Source organism: Phascolarctos cinereus, unplaced genomic scaffold, assembly GCF_003287225.1.
Source record: "Phascolarctos cinereus isolate Bilbo 61053 unplaced genomic scaffold, phaCin_HiC Scaffold_5;HRSCAF=322, whole genome shotgun sequence".
NCBI classification, from domain to species: domain Eukaryota; kingdom Metazoa; phylum Chordata; class Mammalia; order Diprotodontia; family Phascolarctidae; genus Phascolarctos; species Phascolarctos cinereus.
In genome coordinates, this window is record NW_027555958.1 from 227,196,001 (window position 1) to 227,210,711 (window position 14,711).

The following is a 14,711-nucleotide window of genomic DNA, read 5'->3' on the forward strand; positions in this document are numbered from 1 at the left end:
TCCTGGATCCAGGGCAGGTGCTCTATCCACTGCGCCACCTAGCTGCTCCTTAAAACCATAATTTCTTAAAGCACAATAGTATTCCATCATACAGTATATGTCATATCACCTTCATATACCATTTCTTGTTCCCCTAACTTTTTATTTGATGGGCATACCCTCAGTTTCCAATTCTTTGCCACACAAAAAGAGTTGCTATCAATATTTTTATACATATGGGTCCTTTTCCTCTTTTTCATCTTTTTGGAGAATAGACCTAGGAGCATAATCTCTGGGTCAAAAGATATGTACAGTTTTGTAGCTTTAGGGACATAGTTCCACAGTGCTTTCCAAAATAATTGGACTCATTCACAGCTCCACCAATAGAGTACCTATTTTCCCACATCCCCTCCAGCATTTGCCATTTTTTGTCATCTTATTCATTCTGAAGTATGCAATATAGTATCTCAAAGTTGTTTTAATTTGTAATTCTTTGGTTATTAGTGTTTTAGAGCATTTTTTTGCATAATTCTTGCTCGTTTTGATTTCTTCCTCTGAAAATTGCCTATTCGTATACTTTAATTGTTTATCAGTTGGAGAGTAGGTCTTATTCTTGTAATTTAACTCCATTCCTTATGCGTTTTAGAAAAGAGATTTATATCAGAGAAACTTACTACAATTCCCTATCTCCCGCCCCCCCCCAGTTTCCTTCTTTTCTTCTGATATTAGCTACATTGGTTTTGTTTGTGCAAAACGTTTTTCCACCTTACAACTTTGAAGAAATAGTTTAGAATGATACGAGCACCACCTCTGTGTTTTAATTCTACTGGGAATTTGTTAGTAGACTTAGAGTCTCTTTTCCTCTCTTTCCTACACTTTTTCTCCCAGGTGTTATGGTCAGACTTGTTCTTTGTTTTCTGTCTAAGCAAATGCATTTATTATATTCCTTTTTATCTCTGTGAGCCATTACATATTTAATAGCCTCGCAGGGACTGCCTTTTTTTTTTTTGAACCATAGTTGTGGCCTTATACTTTAAGCTGTGCAGGACAGCAAAATTATATTTCTTTCAAAATTCTCCGTTGTTCATTGTATATTATTTTACTGACAGTGGTAGTAGTTGGAAATTTGTCACTTATTTAGATTATTAGTATTTTGATTACAATATTTCTGAAAGTTGGTATCCTTTACATTTTTTTTTTTTTGGCAGAGGAGGTATTTTATGTCAAGTTAAGATAATAGTAACAAAATCCTAGTATTTAAAAGCTTGTATAACTGGAAAAATGTCCCCTTTAATAGTTAGCTTTTTACTTTTGCTACCACATCCATTCTGAAAATAAAATTTATTGTCTTTTTTTTATGTAGCTTTGAAGAAATAGTTTAGAATAATAGGCTACACAGGTGCCATCTGTGTTTTAAAGTCGGTTACGAGTTTGATTTTATCAAAGATGTGATTTGCCGAATGCATCAGTGTACACAAAGTTGATTATATCTGTTGATGGCTATTTCTATCTTAAATTAAATTTTAAGGAATATTTTAAGATGTGGGAAGTAATATTTTTGGTTGCAACTTACTGAAGTTATTTCTAAAATAAAGGTAGACTGTTAAACCATCAATGTTTTTATTTCTAAACCAGTGATTTTAGTTTTGTAGACTTTCTTTTTAGATCAAATCTACATCCAAGAGGAGTTTTAATTTGATTTACATAGGCAGAAAGCCTTTCATATGTGTGTGTGTATACACACACACACACACACACACACACACATATACACACACACACACACACACACACACATATATATATATATATTTTTTTTGCTTGCCCAAATCTTTGGCAATTGTTAAAAATTCTGAAAAAGATCCTAGTCAAGAGATTTATGCCATCTTAGGCCATAGCAGCTTTTTAATGTGTTTATAACTAATAGTCCTAATTATCCACAATACTGTATGTTTCAAATAAATACTTTTTTGAGAGTATTTTGAGAATATTTGGGTTCAACTTATGGTTCCCACAAGTTGCAAGTTTTGTAGAGGGTGCCTTCCAAATGTTTGTTTGTTTTTGTAGAATCGTGTTCATTTCATTTCTAGCTCTACTGTTTACTTCTCCATACTTCCATCCAGAGTTAGGAGTAGAACCAGAAATGAAGCAAGCAAATGAAATATAGAAAATTTAGAACTTAGTCCATATATTGTTGTATAGGTATTCACTTTGATTGAGCAAACATTTATTGTAGTAATCATATGTCTAAAGATGCTCTTGAATGTATTTTCATGATGTTTTCAGTGACTAAAATTCAGAGCTACCTTGTAGGTGATGTATATGTATAATACTCCTAAATCTGGATAGTGGTATTATTCCCATTTCATCCCCCTTTTCTTAATTATTTCCCTGAGTCTTCTTGATCTTTTGTTTCTCCAAATGAATTTTGTTATTTACTGTGTCTGGTATATCATTGATGGATTGTTTGGTGTATCACTAAAGACCATTGTCCTTTTCGATTTATGTCATGGCCTTCCAATCCGTGTAGCCCTAATCTACTTGATAAGGCCTAACCTCTATTTATATAGAAAATTTAGACCTTAGTCCATAGGTAGTTGTATAGGTATTCAGTTGGGCAAACATTTGTTGCAGTGATCATACATTTAAAGATGCTCTTGAATGTATTTTTGTGGTGTTTTCAGTGACAAAGTTACAGAGCTAACTTGTAGGTGATGTATATGTATAAAAGAATATTTCTAATACTTCACATAATTGAAAGCTCTGACTGACCAAATTTTTTGACATATACTTCATTCTGAGTCGACTGTAACAAATTTGGAGAACATTTGCATATTACCTATCTGTGATTCTATAAATCTGGCAAACTTACCAAATTTTCAAATTCTTAATAGAAATTATGAAAATGTTTAAAAGATGTAATCACTTTAGTGAAGGCTTAAAATACACACATCTCAGTCTTTTATTGATAATTCATTTTAAAGATTTATTTATGATACTTTTACTGACTTAAAGTAATATAGTAAATACATTATTAGAATTATGTGTCTATCCATTAGGTAGAATTTGGTGTGATACTAAATGTGTATACTAAAGCTTTGAAGATAATAATAACCAACTTTACATGAAATGAATGCTGACAGAATAGTGGGGAGAGGGTTATAGGTTCTTAGTAAATCTATATAATTCTTAACGTTTGAGGATATATGGCAGGAGGGCCTCCCCCCACACACCTATTTCCCCCTGGTTTTGTGGAAGCCTTCCACTACCCAAATGATGTTTCCCCTGACTGAAGCCCACTGAAGAAAACCTGAGGTGAAGTCAGAGTCCTGAGGAGACACAGAACATTCTCATTTTCCTGTCATCATCCATGCTTAGTAGAACTGCTGTCATCCATTGCTATTCCCTGTGGCTTACAAATTCCCACCACCTGTTACTCTATCAATCCATTCATCATGTTATACCTAAGAGTAAATCACTCCCCCCTTCAAACCTCGCCTCCCATTCTTATATCCATATCCTTTTCAATGTGCCTTTGCCATGTCCCATCCCAGCTCTTCCTGTCCCTTCCATTGTGCCCTCTGGAATTCCCATTGCATAGCTAACACACTTCACTTCATTTTGGACGTCTTCATGTGCTTCTTTTATCATCCAGCATACATGAACACCTGGCTTTTTCTAGGTAACACTGCATTCTCTTCTCCGCCACTTTCAGGCTCTCTGTTGTCATCACTCAGGAATCTGGTCACCCTGTCAAAATTTATCATAGATCGATATCATGGTGCCTATTGTCTAGTGCCCTGGAGTTTATTTCTCTCCTGACTTAATATAGGTCAGGATTTAAGTATATTTGTTGATATTTCTTCAAATGACCTTAACTTCCAGTTTCTTAATCTCCTCAGATTTCATGATCTACCCTTCCTTTTCACCTCTCAGTCATACCATCTTGCCATCACTCACAAATGTTCCATTTCCTTGATCAAAAACTTTGACATTCCCATCTCTGACCATAACCTTCCATCGTTACATCTCTGCTTGTATCTTACCCCTCTTAAACCCATTCTTAGTTCTCATCTTGATTGTCATTCCATCCACTTTCAGTATTTTGCGGGCCATTACCTGTGATCTGACTTCACTCTTCTTCCTTTAGAATCTTTATATTCTAATTAACCAGATAAACCCTACATTATCTTCTTTTCTTGAATCTATTGCCCCCTTATCCTGTTGGTGCATATGTTTTGCCAACCCCCAATCCTGGATTATTCTCACCACTCACATACTGCTGAATGGCAGTATAAGGAAGATTGCCTGGGTCCACAACAAACTTATGTAATTCAAAAAACACACAAACAAACAAATTTATATAATTCAGCCTCAACTAGGCTGTCCCTGGAGTAGTGCAAGTCATGTATTCCTCTTTAATTGTTTACCTTACACCCTACAGAGGCAGCTCTAAACTTCTATTAAATCATCTCTATTTCCCCCTCCCTCACTGTCTGGGCTAAACTTCCCTTATACTTTCCCTTATAGATATCATTTACTGTGAACTTTCTTATTTTCACCTTCTTTTTCTCTCAAAACCCTGTGACATTGTCTTCCACTCTTTCCTTGTCTCCTCCAGTTTATTGATAATGAAGTGGTTCTTCTTTTTGTCAAAGTCAGATCTTTATGTCAGTTAGTACATATTGATTGTTTCCTTTGCCTCATATCTTTCCTTGACCCAATTTTCAACTTTGGTGTCCTCTTCAATATCCCATTATTTGCCAAGTTGTATTATTTTTATCTCCACAGCATCACTTGTATATTTCCCTTTCTCTCTACCCGCACAACCACCACCCTAGTGTAGTCCCTCAACCTGTATTCTGGACTAATGCAGTAGCCTCCTATTTGGTCTCCCTGTCTCATTCATCTCCCTTATCCAGTCCTTGTCACACATAGCCAGCTAAGTGATTTTTTTGTAAATAGCATTTCTAACTATGTTACTCCCTACTCAGTAAACTCCACTGACTCCTTATTACCTTTAGGATCAACTTTAAACTCTGCTATTTAAATCACTTCAAAAGCTGCCCCCTCCATACCTTTCCAGTCTTCTCACAAGTCATTCCCCTCTCTGATCCAACCTTAATGGCCAATTTTCTGACCCTCATGCAGACATTCCATCTACTTTCTCTGTGCCTTTGCCTTGACTGCACCCAGTCTTAGAATATTTCTTATCCTTACTTCTGTTTCTTAGAATCCTTGACTTCCTTAAAAACTCAACTCAAAAATTGCTTTCTGTAGGTGGCCTTTTCTGGTCCCTCAAGCTTCTAGTGCCTTCTCTTGTAAGGTTTCCTTATGTCTGTGTAATAATAATAATAATGATGATGATGATGACAATAACAGTAATAATATTTATAAAGCAGTTAAAGGTTTACAAAGTACTCTCTCTCTATATATATTTTCTTTCCCCTTGATTCTTACAATCTTATGTAATTGGTTTATATTTCATACACACATATGTTGGGATATAAGCTCTTTGAGGACACAGATTGTTTTCAATTTTGTCTTTGTATCCTCAGCACTTGATAGAATGCTTAGCACGTAGTAAGCAATAAGTTATAATTGATTGATTGATCAGTGATCCCCCATAGGTATTTCTAGAGGATTAGTATCTCACTGATATCCAAAAGTTCTTAGCAATGAGAAATGCTAGTGTGAGATGTAATATAGAACACAGTGAAAGGCATATAGAATGAAGAGAAAACCAGCATAGTAATTGTAAGAATTCATTCACTTAGAGTTTATTAGTTTACAGACATCATCTTTACAACTTTGTTATGTAAAAAGATGTTATCATCCCTGTTTTTCAGATAAAGAAACTGAAGATCCTAAAGGTTGAATGATTTGGTCCCATCTCACCAGTTACACCCGAGAAATAAGAAAGAAGAGATTTGAACCTGGTTCCCTTCCAAGTCCAGTTCTCTTTCTGCTATATCACATGGCCACTGTTTAGACTTTAAAGACCTCTACAGGCCGAATTCAGGCTGTGTTTTCAGGCTTTTTGTGTATTTCTTGACCCTCCTTTGGGGATAGCATGGCATAGAGAATAGAGACTTGGTCTTGGTGCCAGAAAGACCTTGACTCACTTCCTGCTTGTAATAGATGCTGGCTGTGTGTTCTAGGTCAGTGATGTCAAACTCAAATAGAAACAGATTCCTGTGGGCTTCGTCTTGATTTAGAAAATCACAAATTAACATTATATCTATTTTATTGCATTTTAAATTTCCTTTTAAAAACATTTCTCACTTCTATTTTAATCTAGTTCTAGCTGTACCTGGGAGTTTTGTTGATACCTCTGTTCAAGATAATTCTTGCTGCTGTTGTTTGGTTGTTTTAATCATATCCAACTCTTTATGAACCCATATGGAGTTTTCTTGGCAAAGATGCTAGAGTGCTTCGCCATTTCCTTCTCCAGCTCATTTTACAGATGAGGAAACTGAGGCAAACAGGGTGAAGTGACTTTCCCAGACTCACACAGCTAGGAAGTGTCTGAGGCCAGGGAACTCATGAAACTCCCTAAGATGATACATTGCAGAGAATTACTTGAATCTAGTTTGCTATACAAATGTAATGGTATAGTGTCTGCCTTTATTGATTCTTCCAGACTTTAAATTTATCATCTTATGTCTCTGCTACCTTTCACAAACTTCAAGGAAATGTTTTCTGTATTTATTCTTTTCTTCCTCTTTTCACTCCTTAACTCTTTGCAGTCTGATTTCTGACCTCATAATTCAACTTTGAATCATCTCTCAAGTTAACAATTTTAACACATTAGCAAGTTAATAAGTCATTTTATTGCCAAATCCTGTGGCCTTTTCCTTTGTTTGTCCTTCTTGACCTCTCTGCCACTTGTATACTGTTGATCTCTTTTCCCTTCTGGATGTTATGTCCTTTCTGTTTTTTCTTGATTTCTCTCTTTTTTTTTTTATGTTCTTGCTTGTCTGCTTGCTCTTTCTTACTCTTCTTGATTATTTATCTATGTTCTGCCCTCTAACTGTGAGTATGCCTTAAGTCACTGCCCAATGCTCTCTTCTCTTCTTTTTCTATACTCTCAGTGGCCTCATCACCTTTCATGTGTTCAACTATAATCTCTGTACAGATAACTCCTAGATTTGTAGATCTGGCCTTAGTTTCTCTCCAGACCTCTTGCCCTACAGTACCAATTGCCTTTTGGACATTACCAACTGAATGCCCCACAAGGCATCACAAATTGAGCATATGCAAAATAGCACTTACGATATGTTCTCCAAAAACCCAGCATTCTTCCTTATCTTCCTATTTATATAGGGGGAACCACCATCCTTTTACCTGGGTTTACAACCTCAGTTATCCATGACTTCTTAACTTCCCTCAGTCCCAACCATCATTCAGTTGATAAGTTTTGAGGATCCTGCCTCCACAACCTCTCTTCTACCTATTACTTCCTCCCTACTCATGTGCCCACCATCCTATTTTGGCTCACCTTATTTCTTCCCTAGACTTTTGCAGTAGTTTCCTCATTTGTTTCTCTGCCTCCAATCGCTACCTTGTTTCAGCCTACACTTCCCGTCCCCTACCAACGCTCAATTGGTATTACTAAAGGATAGCTTGTTGTTTGGTCCTTCATTCTCAAAGAGGACCATGACATCATGAAGGTGCAAATGAATTGGATTTAAATGAGGGAAGGCTGTGCAAAGTCACCAGCCTTACTTTATCCTCTGGAGCCATCTGGGTCCAGTGGCCAGATACACATTGGGATGACTGGAGACGTCCCCAGATATGGTGGAAGACATTGGCCTTTTAAAGCTAAGGTCTTTAGCAGGTCTCCGTTTGCTGAGGCAACACCCATTCAGTGATTACGGCTAGGTAAAAAAAAATAAATTAGGCAAAGAATGGCCTCTTTAACCTAGTCCAGGAAAAAAAAAAAGTCAAATTGGGAGGGGAAGACCCTCTGGGTTTCTAGCCCAAACGGAAACTATTCCTATTTACATTCACTCTAAGTTATTCCTGGCTCAAACAATGACCAAGTGGGGTTTGGGCTGGGACAGTTTGGCCAGTCAATGAGAGCCGGAGTGATTTGGGTTGCAGGGGTGGGGAACCTATATCCTCGATGCCACATGTAGCCCTCTAGGTCAAGTGCAGCCCTTTGACTGAATCCAGACTTCACAGAACAAATCCCCTTAATAAAAGAATTTGTTCTGTAAAACTTGGACTCGGTCAAAAGGCTGCACCGAAGGACCTAGAAGGCCATATGTGGCCTCAAGGCTGCAAGTTTCCTGCCCCTGGTTTGAGGCATGATCCTTAAGAAAGAAAGAAATCTAGCCTGTAAACCCCAAGATATCTGAAGGGAAAGGAGAGAGAGACAGAGAGACAGAGAGGAGGGGGGAGAGAGAGAGAGAGAGACAGAGAGAGAACTGTATTGTTATTTGTTGTTTGTTCCTGAAGAGTACCATGACATCAGGGAAGTTATGCCATGACCCACTGAAGCATAGGTCTGAGTATGTGGCTCTTCTCCAAAAGCTCCTGTACTTCCCTATGGCCTCTAAGGTAAAGTACAAATCCTTTTCTTTAGATTTAATTTCCTTCTTAATTTGCTTCTAGCCAAGATTGCAAGATTTATTATACCTGACTACCTTTCATTTCCTCTACAGTCCAACCAAATTATTGTTCTTGCTGTCCCTGCACATGACATGTCACCTCCCATGACCATATCTTTGAACAGGACATTCCTCATTCCTGGAATGTGCCCCATCTCCACCTCCATCTCTTAGAATTCCTTGTCTCCTTCAATTCTTAGCTGTAGTGCCACCTCCTACATTAGCATTTTCCTTATATATCACCTTCTTGTGCCTCTCCCATAAATTACTTTCTATGAATTTTATTTCTACATTCTGCTCATGTGCTTTCTTCTCTGGTAGAATATAAGATCATCGAGAGCAGGAACTTCCATTTTTTAACTTTTTATGGCTAGCTTCTTTTTGTCTCTGAATACCCAGTGCCTAGGACAGTATCTGGCATGTTGTCAGAATTTAATATATATTTTTGATTTATATCTCCCCTTCACATATTCTATGTCCCAGTCAGACTGGCATACTTGCAATTCCTTATCCAGGACATTCTATCTCCATTCTCCATACCTTTTCCCAGACTTTTCTATACCTAATGGGTAATACCTCCTTATGTAAGAAGTACCTATATAAAATACCTCTGCTACCTCTGAAAATCCCTACCTAGTGCTCCATTTACTACCTACTCCAATTACTTTTTATTTAAGTCACATATATTTTGCATTTTCCTAATTTCCCTCAGTAAACTATTAGCTCTTTAAGGTAAATATTTCTTTCTTTATCTCTCCTCTCTCTTTCTTTCCTTAATACTTAGCATAGCCTTTGCCACATAGCAGTTTATTTAGAAATGCTTGTGGCTGAATGAAAAAAACATTCTTCCTATGATTAATGTTGGTCCTGAATGAAGAAGTGACAGTGTACAATGTAAGAAACTTGTTATCTCTGACTTCAGAGATGTATGAGAAGGTATAGACACATATATAAAAATTAATTCTCCAAAATCTTACAGCCTGTGTTTAGTGGGCAAGGAGAAAGAAAGGTATTTTAGACATAAATTGACTTTAACACAGGAATATAATACCTTAATATAATAGCCCTTACTAAGTTTTGTGAAAAACTTGAATAGAAGAATGGACACACAAAAGTCTTTGATTCTGTTTTCATCTAGATAAAAGACTGAATAAAAGGATTTAGAAGCAATTTAGATTCTTTATTAAGAGTTGTTTCTTGTTTGGAAATTGAAGTATGCATATAGGAAATGATGATGACATTGGAAACCCATAATGGATTCACATCTATTTAAATGATATGTCAAGCTTTTGTAAAATTTTCCATGATTCACTTAAAAAAGATATATTTCTGAATATTTCTGAATAAATTAGGATACATTTAGGCATTTTTGGGTTTGTCACACTTCAGCCATATCCTGGATTTTTAATATCTAGAAATGATTTGGCTAAGATAGTTGACAGTATCTTGGGGTAGAAGAAACAAACTCTGTTAGACTTGTGTGTTTGTTGTAGCACTGCCAAATACTAGTTGTCTAATCCAAATTAAGTCATTTCAACTCTCAGCCTCAATTTTTTCATCCAAAAAAATGGAGATAATGCCTGTCCTACTTACTTTCATATGGCTGTCATAGACATTTGTTGCAATGAAATTAGCAAAAGTGCTTTGAAAAAGGGTAATAGCACTATGAAAATAGTGGATATTAATGAATGAAGACTGAGTCATTAACTAGGAGAGAACACATTAAATAGTTTAGATATGATAGTGATTTTTCATTAAATGTTAAAATAACTTATCTAAAGATGGGAAAATTTGATGTTTTGATATTAATTTAGATCTGAGATCTGTATATTTGTAGAGTTTAACAAGTTTTTAGAATGTGTGTATTCACACAAATATACAGCCTATGTGATTGGCAGCTGATTTGGACCTCATTAATACTTGGCAATTAGGTGGAATAGTGGATAGAGCCTAGAGTCAGTAAGACCTAAGTTCAGATCCAGCCTCAGACACTTAGTGGCTGTATGACCTTGGGCAAGTCATGTAACCTGTTTGCCTCAGTTTCATCACTTATAAAATGGGGACAGTAACAGCATCTTGTAGGGTTTGTAGGGTTTCTGTGATTGTAAAATAAGCTATGTTTATTAAGTGCTTATCATAGTGACTGGCATGTTGTAGGTGCTGCATAGATGCTTATTCCTACTCTTTGTTCCTACTCCATATATGATTATAGCTATTGAAAAATTATTTTTTCATTTACAAGCAAGGCATTGCTAATCATGCTGTCCTATAGAATCAGAATTGATAGCACTCTGTTTTGTTTTTTAGATTCATTATACTATCTATTGGTTTTCTGTACTTTTTTTTTTACTTGATTGGTGATTTACCTTATGTATGGAAATACTCATTTTCTTGGCTACCTAAAAATAAGGCTTGAATAGGTTAGTGGATATATGTAGTAGACTAGTTTGTATAAGGCGGTGGTAAATAATTTGACTGTCTGCAGAACATAGGAACAAGTTCCTTCACAGAGTATTCTTTAACAAGTTTTTTTTTTTAAATTTACTTATAACCCCATGTTTTGCTTAACTAAGCTTGGCTATATTCTATAAAAATAAAATATTAAAATATGATAGATATTATATCCTTAATATATTTGGACTTTGGCATGTCTTTATATAATGAATTGCTCTAAATGAGTTGTAATGATAGTAACAGTTTAAATACCTGTATAATACTTTAGTATTATAAAATAATCTCAATACATTGCACTAATTCTAAAGTACATAGGATGAGTATTATCTGATGTGAGACTTATTTATGAGGAAATCAAGTTTCTAGGTCAAATAGATAATAAATAATAGAACATAAATTCAAACTTAGATCTTACTTAAAGTCTAGTATTCATTCCACTATAACAACACTATTTTTAAAATTGAAGTTTGTAATTTTGAGCAAGTGCCATCACAAGTAGAAAAGATCTTGTATTTTCTTCCATTTAAACACCATAAATCATTTAAGTATGCCTTACTCCACAAAATCTGGTAAATATGGACCTGGTATCAAAAAATTTGTATATGACATGGCTGTTTTTTGCCTTATTGGTTGAAAATAGTTTTCACCATCTCCACAGTACAGTAGTGAAGTTGTTTTTTAAACACTAATATTTACTGTGCAGTTTTTGCTGGGATCACTTAGACTGAGATGGGAAAATATTTTTGGTGAGCTATATTGGCAATTAATATGATTTTTAAAAATGAAGTGTACAGTTTTATTATTGTAATTAGAGGGCAGCTAGGTGGCCAACTGGATAGAGCCTGGGCCTAGAATCAGGAAGACTCACTCTTCTTCCTGAGTTCAAATCTGTCCTCAGACACTTATTAGCCATATGACCATGGGAAAGTCACTTAAGTCTTTGCCTCAGTCTCTTCATCTGTAAAATGAGCTGGAGAAGGAAATGGCAAACAGTTCCAGTGTTTTTACCAAAACACACTAAGAGTCGGAAACTACTGAAAAATGACTAAACAACAACAATTACTATAGTTGGCAGGGTTTGAGTTTTCTCTGAAAAGAGTTTTCAATCACATATATGTTTCAGCTTGTTAAATTCATATTGTAAAGCTATTGTTGTTTCCCAATGCTTGGGGATATCCTGCCTGTGTAATTATAGGTTATGTAGCAAATATGCAGACGTGATTATTAGCAATAGCATGAATAATTGTACCATTTGGCTGATTTGTGGTTAGACTGTCTAGATGCAAAATTTGGGGGATTGGGGAACAACCCCAAACAACAAATAGTACCACCACCAAAGTTAGAAAAAAAAAGACATCGCAATTCAACTTCTGTAACATCTGTTAAAATTAAAAAGTTGCTTTTGAGTTTTTCTTTTTTCTGTTATTCCTCCTTTTTCTCATTCATTCATTTTTGTTTTTTCTTGCCTCTTTTTCTCTTCGCTATTTTTCTTTTTCTTTTTTCTTTTCTGCCTGTTTTCTCACTTTTTTTTCCTGTCCTTTTGATACATTGAGACCTAATTATGACTAAACACAGATCAGACATTTAAAAGAATTGGAAGTTTCTTCTGATGTTTAGAAAACAGAAAACAATTTGACAAATTGTCAGTTTCTGTATAGAATCATATCAGAATGCAGAAGCCAGAGGAAACTCTAGTATAGTCATCTAATCCAACAATTGAAATTTTCTGAGGCTCAGTTTTCATGCATATAAATAAATGTGACTTTTCCTAGATTATAAAGATGATGTTAGTGTCAGTATTACAGCTAGAACACAGGTTGTCTGATTCTCATTATGGTGTTTTTTCTATTATAGTTGTATTCAATAATATTAGTTAATTTACTCAGAAAAAATAAATGATCTAAGTAATATCTCAAAAATAGTTATATCTAGTACTAATTAAGAGATACTACTATTTTAAATTTTTATCTCTTAATATATTTACCATTATATTTCTTTTTAAAAATAATATTTTTTCAATTACATATAATTTTTAACATTTGGTTTTTTTTTAAGTTTAGATTTATACATCTCCTCCAATATTTATCATTTTCCTTTTGCATTTCATTCTTTATCATTTTCTCCATTAGCCACTCTGATAGATATGGGGTGGTGTCTGAGTTGATTAAATTTACATTTCTCTAAGTGATTTAGAACATTTTTTCATATGGCAGTAGATAGCTTTGATTTCTTTGTCTGAAAACTGCCAGTTCATATCCTTACCATTAAATTTCAAAAGCTCGATCAATTCAAAAAATATTTATTAAACTTCTGTGGTAGGCACATGTATAAACACTGTACTGGGAACAAAAAATGTACTTAAGTGGATCTTTGTTCTCATGGATTCAAGAGTTCCTTCTAATGATATCAACTTATGCCTCCGAATACTATATGACTTTCATAAATTCACCATAAGGTGTCCAGAGGCCTCCCTTGCTTTCCCTGGACCTTGCAACCCTTTAGCTGTTCATTTGTTATGCTTGTTATTTGACTGCACGTCTTCTCTTTTAATCATTTAGCTTTCTGTCATTCAGGTTCTCAGTGATGCCTTTTACTCCTGGTCTTCTCCAGAGTTTCTCACTGGTTCAGAATTGCCTTTTATTTATTTATCTATCTATCTATCTATCTATCTATCTATCTATCTATCTATCTATCTATCTATCCATTCATTCATTCATTCATTCATTCATTCATTCATTTATTTATTTAAACTTAATGGCTTTTTTTTTTTTGGACAAGGCAATTGGGTTGCACAGCTAATAAATGTCAAGTGTCTGGTCTGAGACCATATTTGAACTCAGGTCCTCCTGGCTACAGGGCTGGTGCCTTATCCACTGTGCCACCTAGCTCCCCCTTAACTAATTTTTTAACTTATTTTTTAATTCTTTGTAGGCAATTGTATTTAATCTCTTACTGTCACATAGTGACACCGTGAGAATATTAGATAAATAGAGCATTTATTAAGTGCTTACTTTGGGCCCAGAACTGTGCCATAGTTGTATTAAAAGCATGTATATTTGCTTTTATGGGAAGTTTAGGGGTCAGTAAAGAAGTTTTGCAATTTCCCAAAAGCAATCCAACCCACTTTCTTTCTCCTATTCAACTCTGGGCCCAACCTATTACACATCTGTACTCTCAGTCCCATATTTAAATATTGATGGATAAGTTCTTAATCTGGGGTCCACAGAAGCCCAAAGGGTGTATAAATAGATTTCAGCACACCTGGGAACTTAGATGGAATAAAATATACATATATATGTGTATATATATGTCTTTATTTTTATTAATCCGTAACTGAAATTTGGCATTTCTTTATCCTGTATATAGCTTATTTATACATAGTTGTTGCATGTTGTTTTCTCCATTAGACTGTAAGCTTCTTGAGAGCAGGGATTTTTTTTTACCTTTTTTTGTACCCCTAGGGCTTATGAAAGTGCCTGAACGAACATAGGAGGCACTTAAATGTTTATTGATTGACTGAGTTATGAATATAAATAATAAATATTATTCTGAGAAGGGGTCCATAGGCTTAACCAAACTGCCAAAGGTATCTATGACTCAAAAAAAAAAATGTTAGAAACTATAGGCTTTCTATCCATGTGCATGCAGAAATCTGGACAATAG

The 14,711-nt window shown here is 35.2% G+C and overlaps 1 protein-coding gene across 4 annotated transcripts in view; it reads left to right on the forward strand.

Annotated features, from left to right (window-relative positions):
• The window catches only part of SUPT3H (SPT3 homolog, SAGA and STAGA complex component), a 652,600-nt gene that overhangs the window by 153,800 nt on the left and 484,089 nt on the right, over positions 1–14,711 (forward strand). The gene's annotated exons all lie outside the window — the stretch shown is intronic.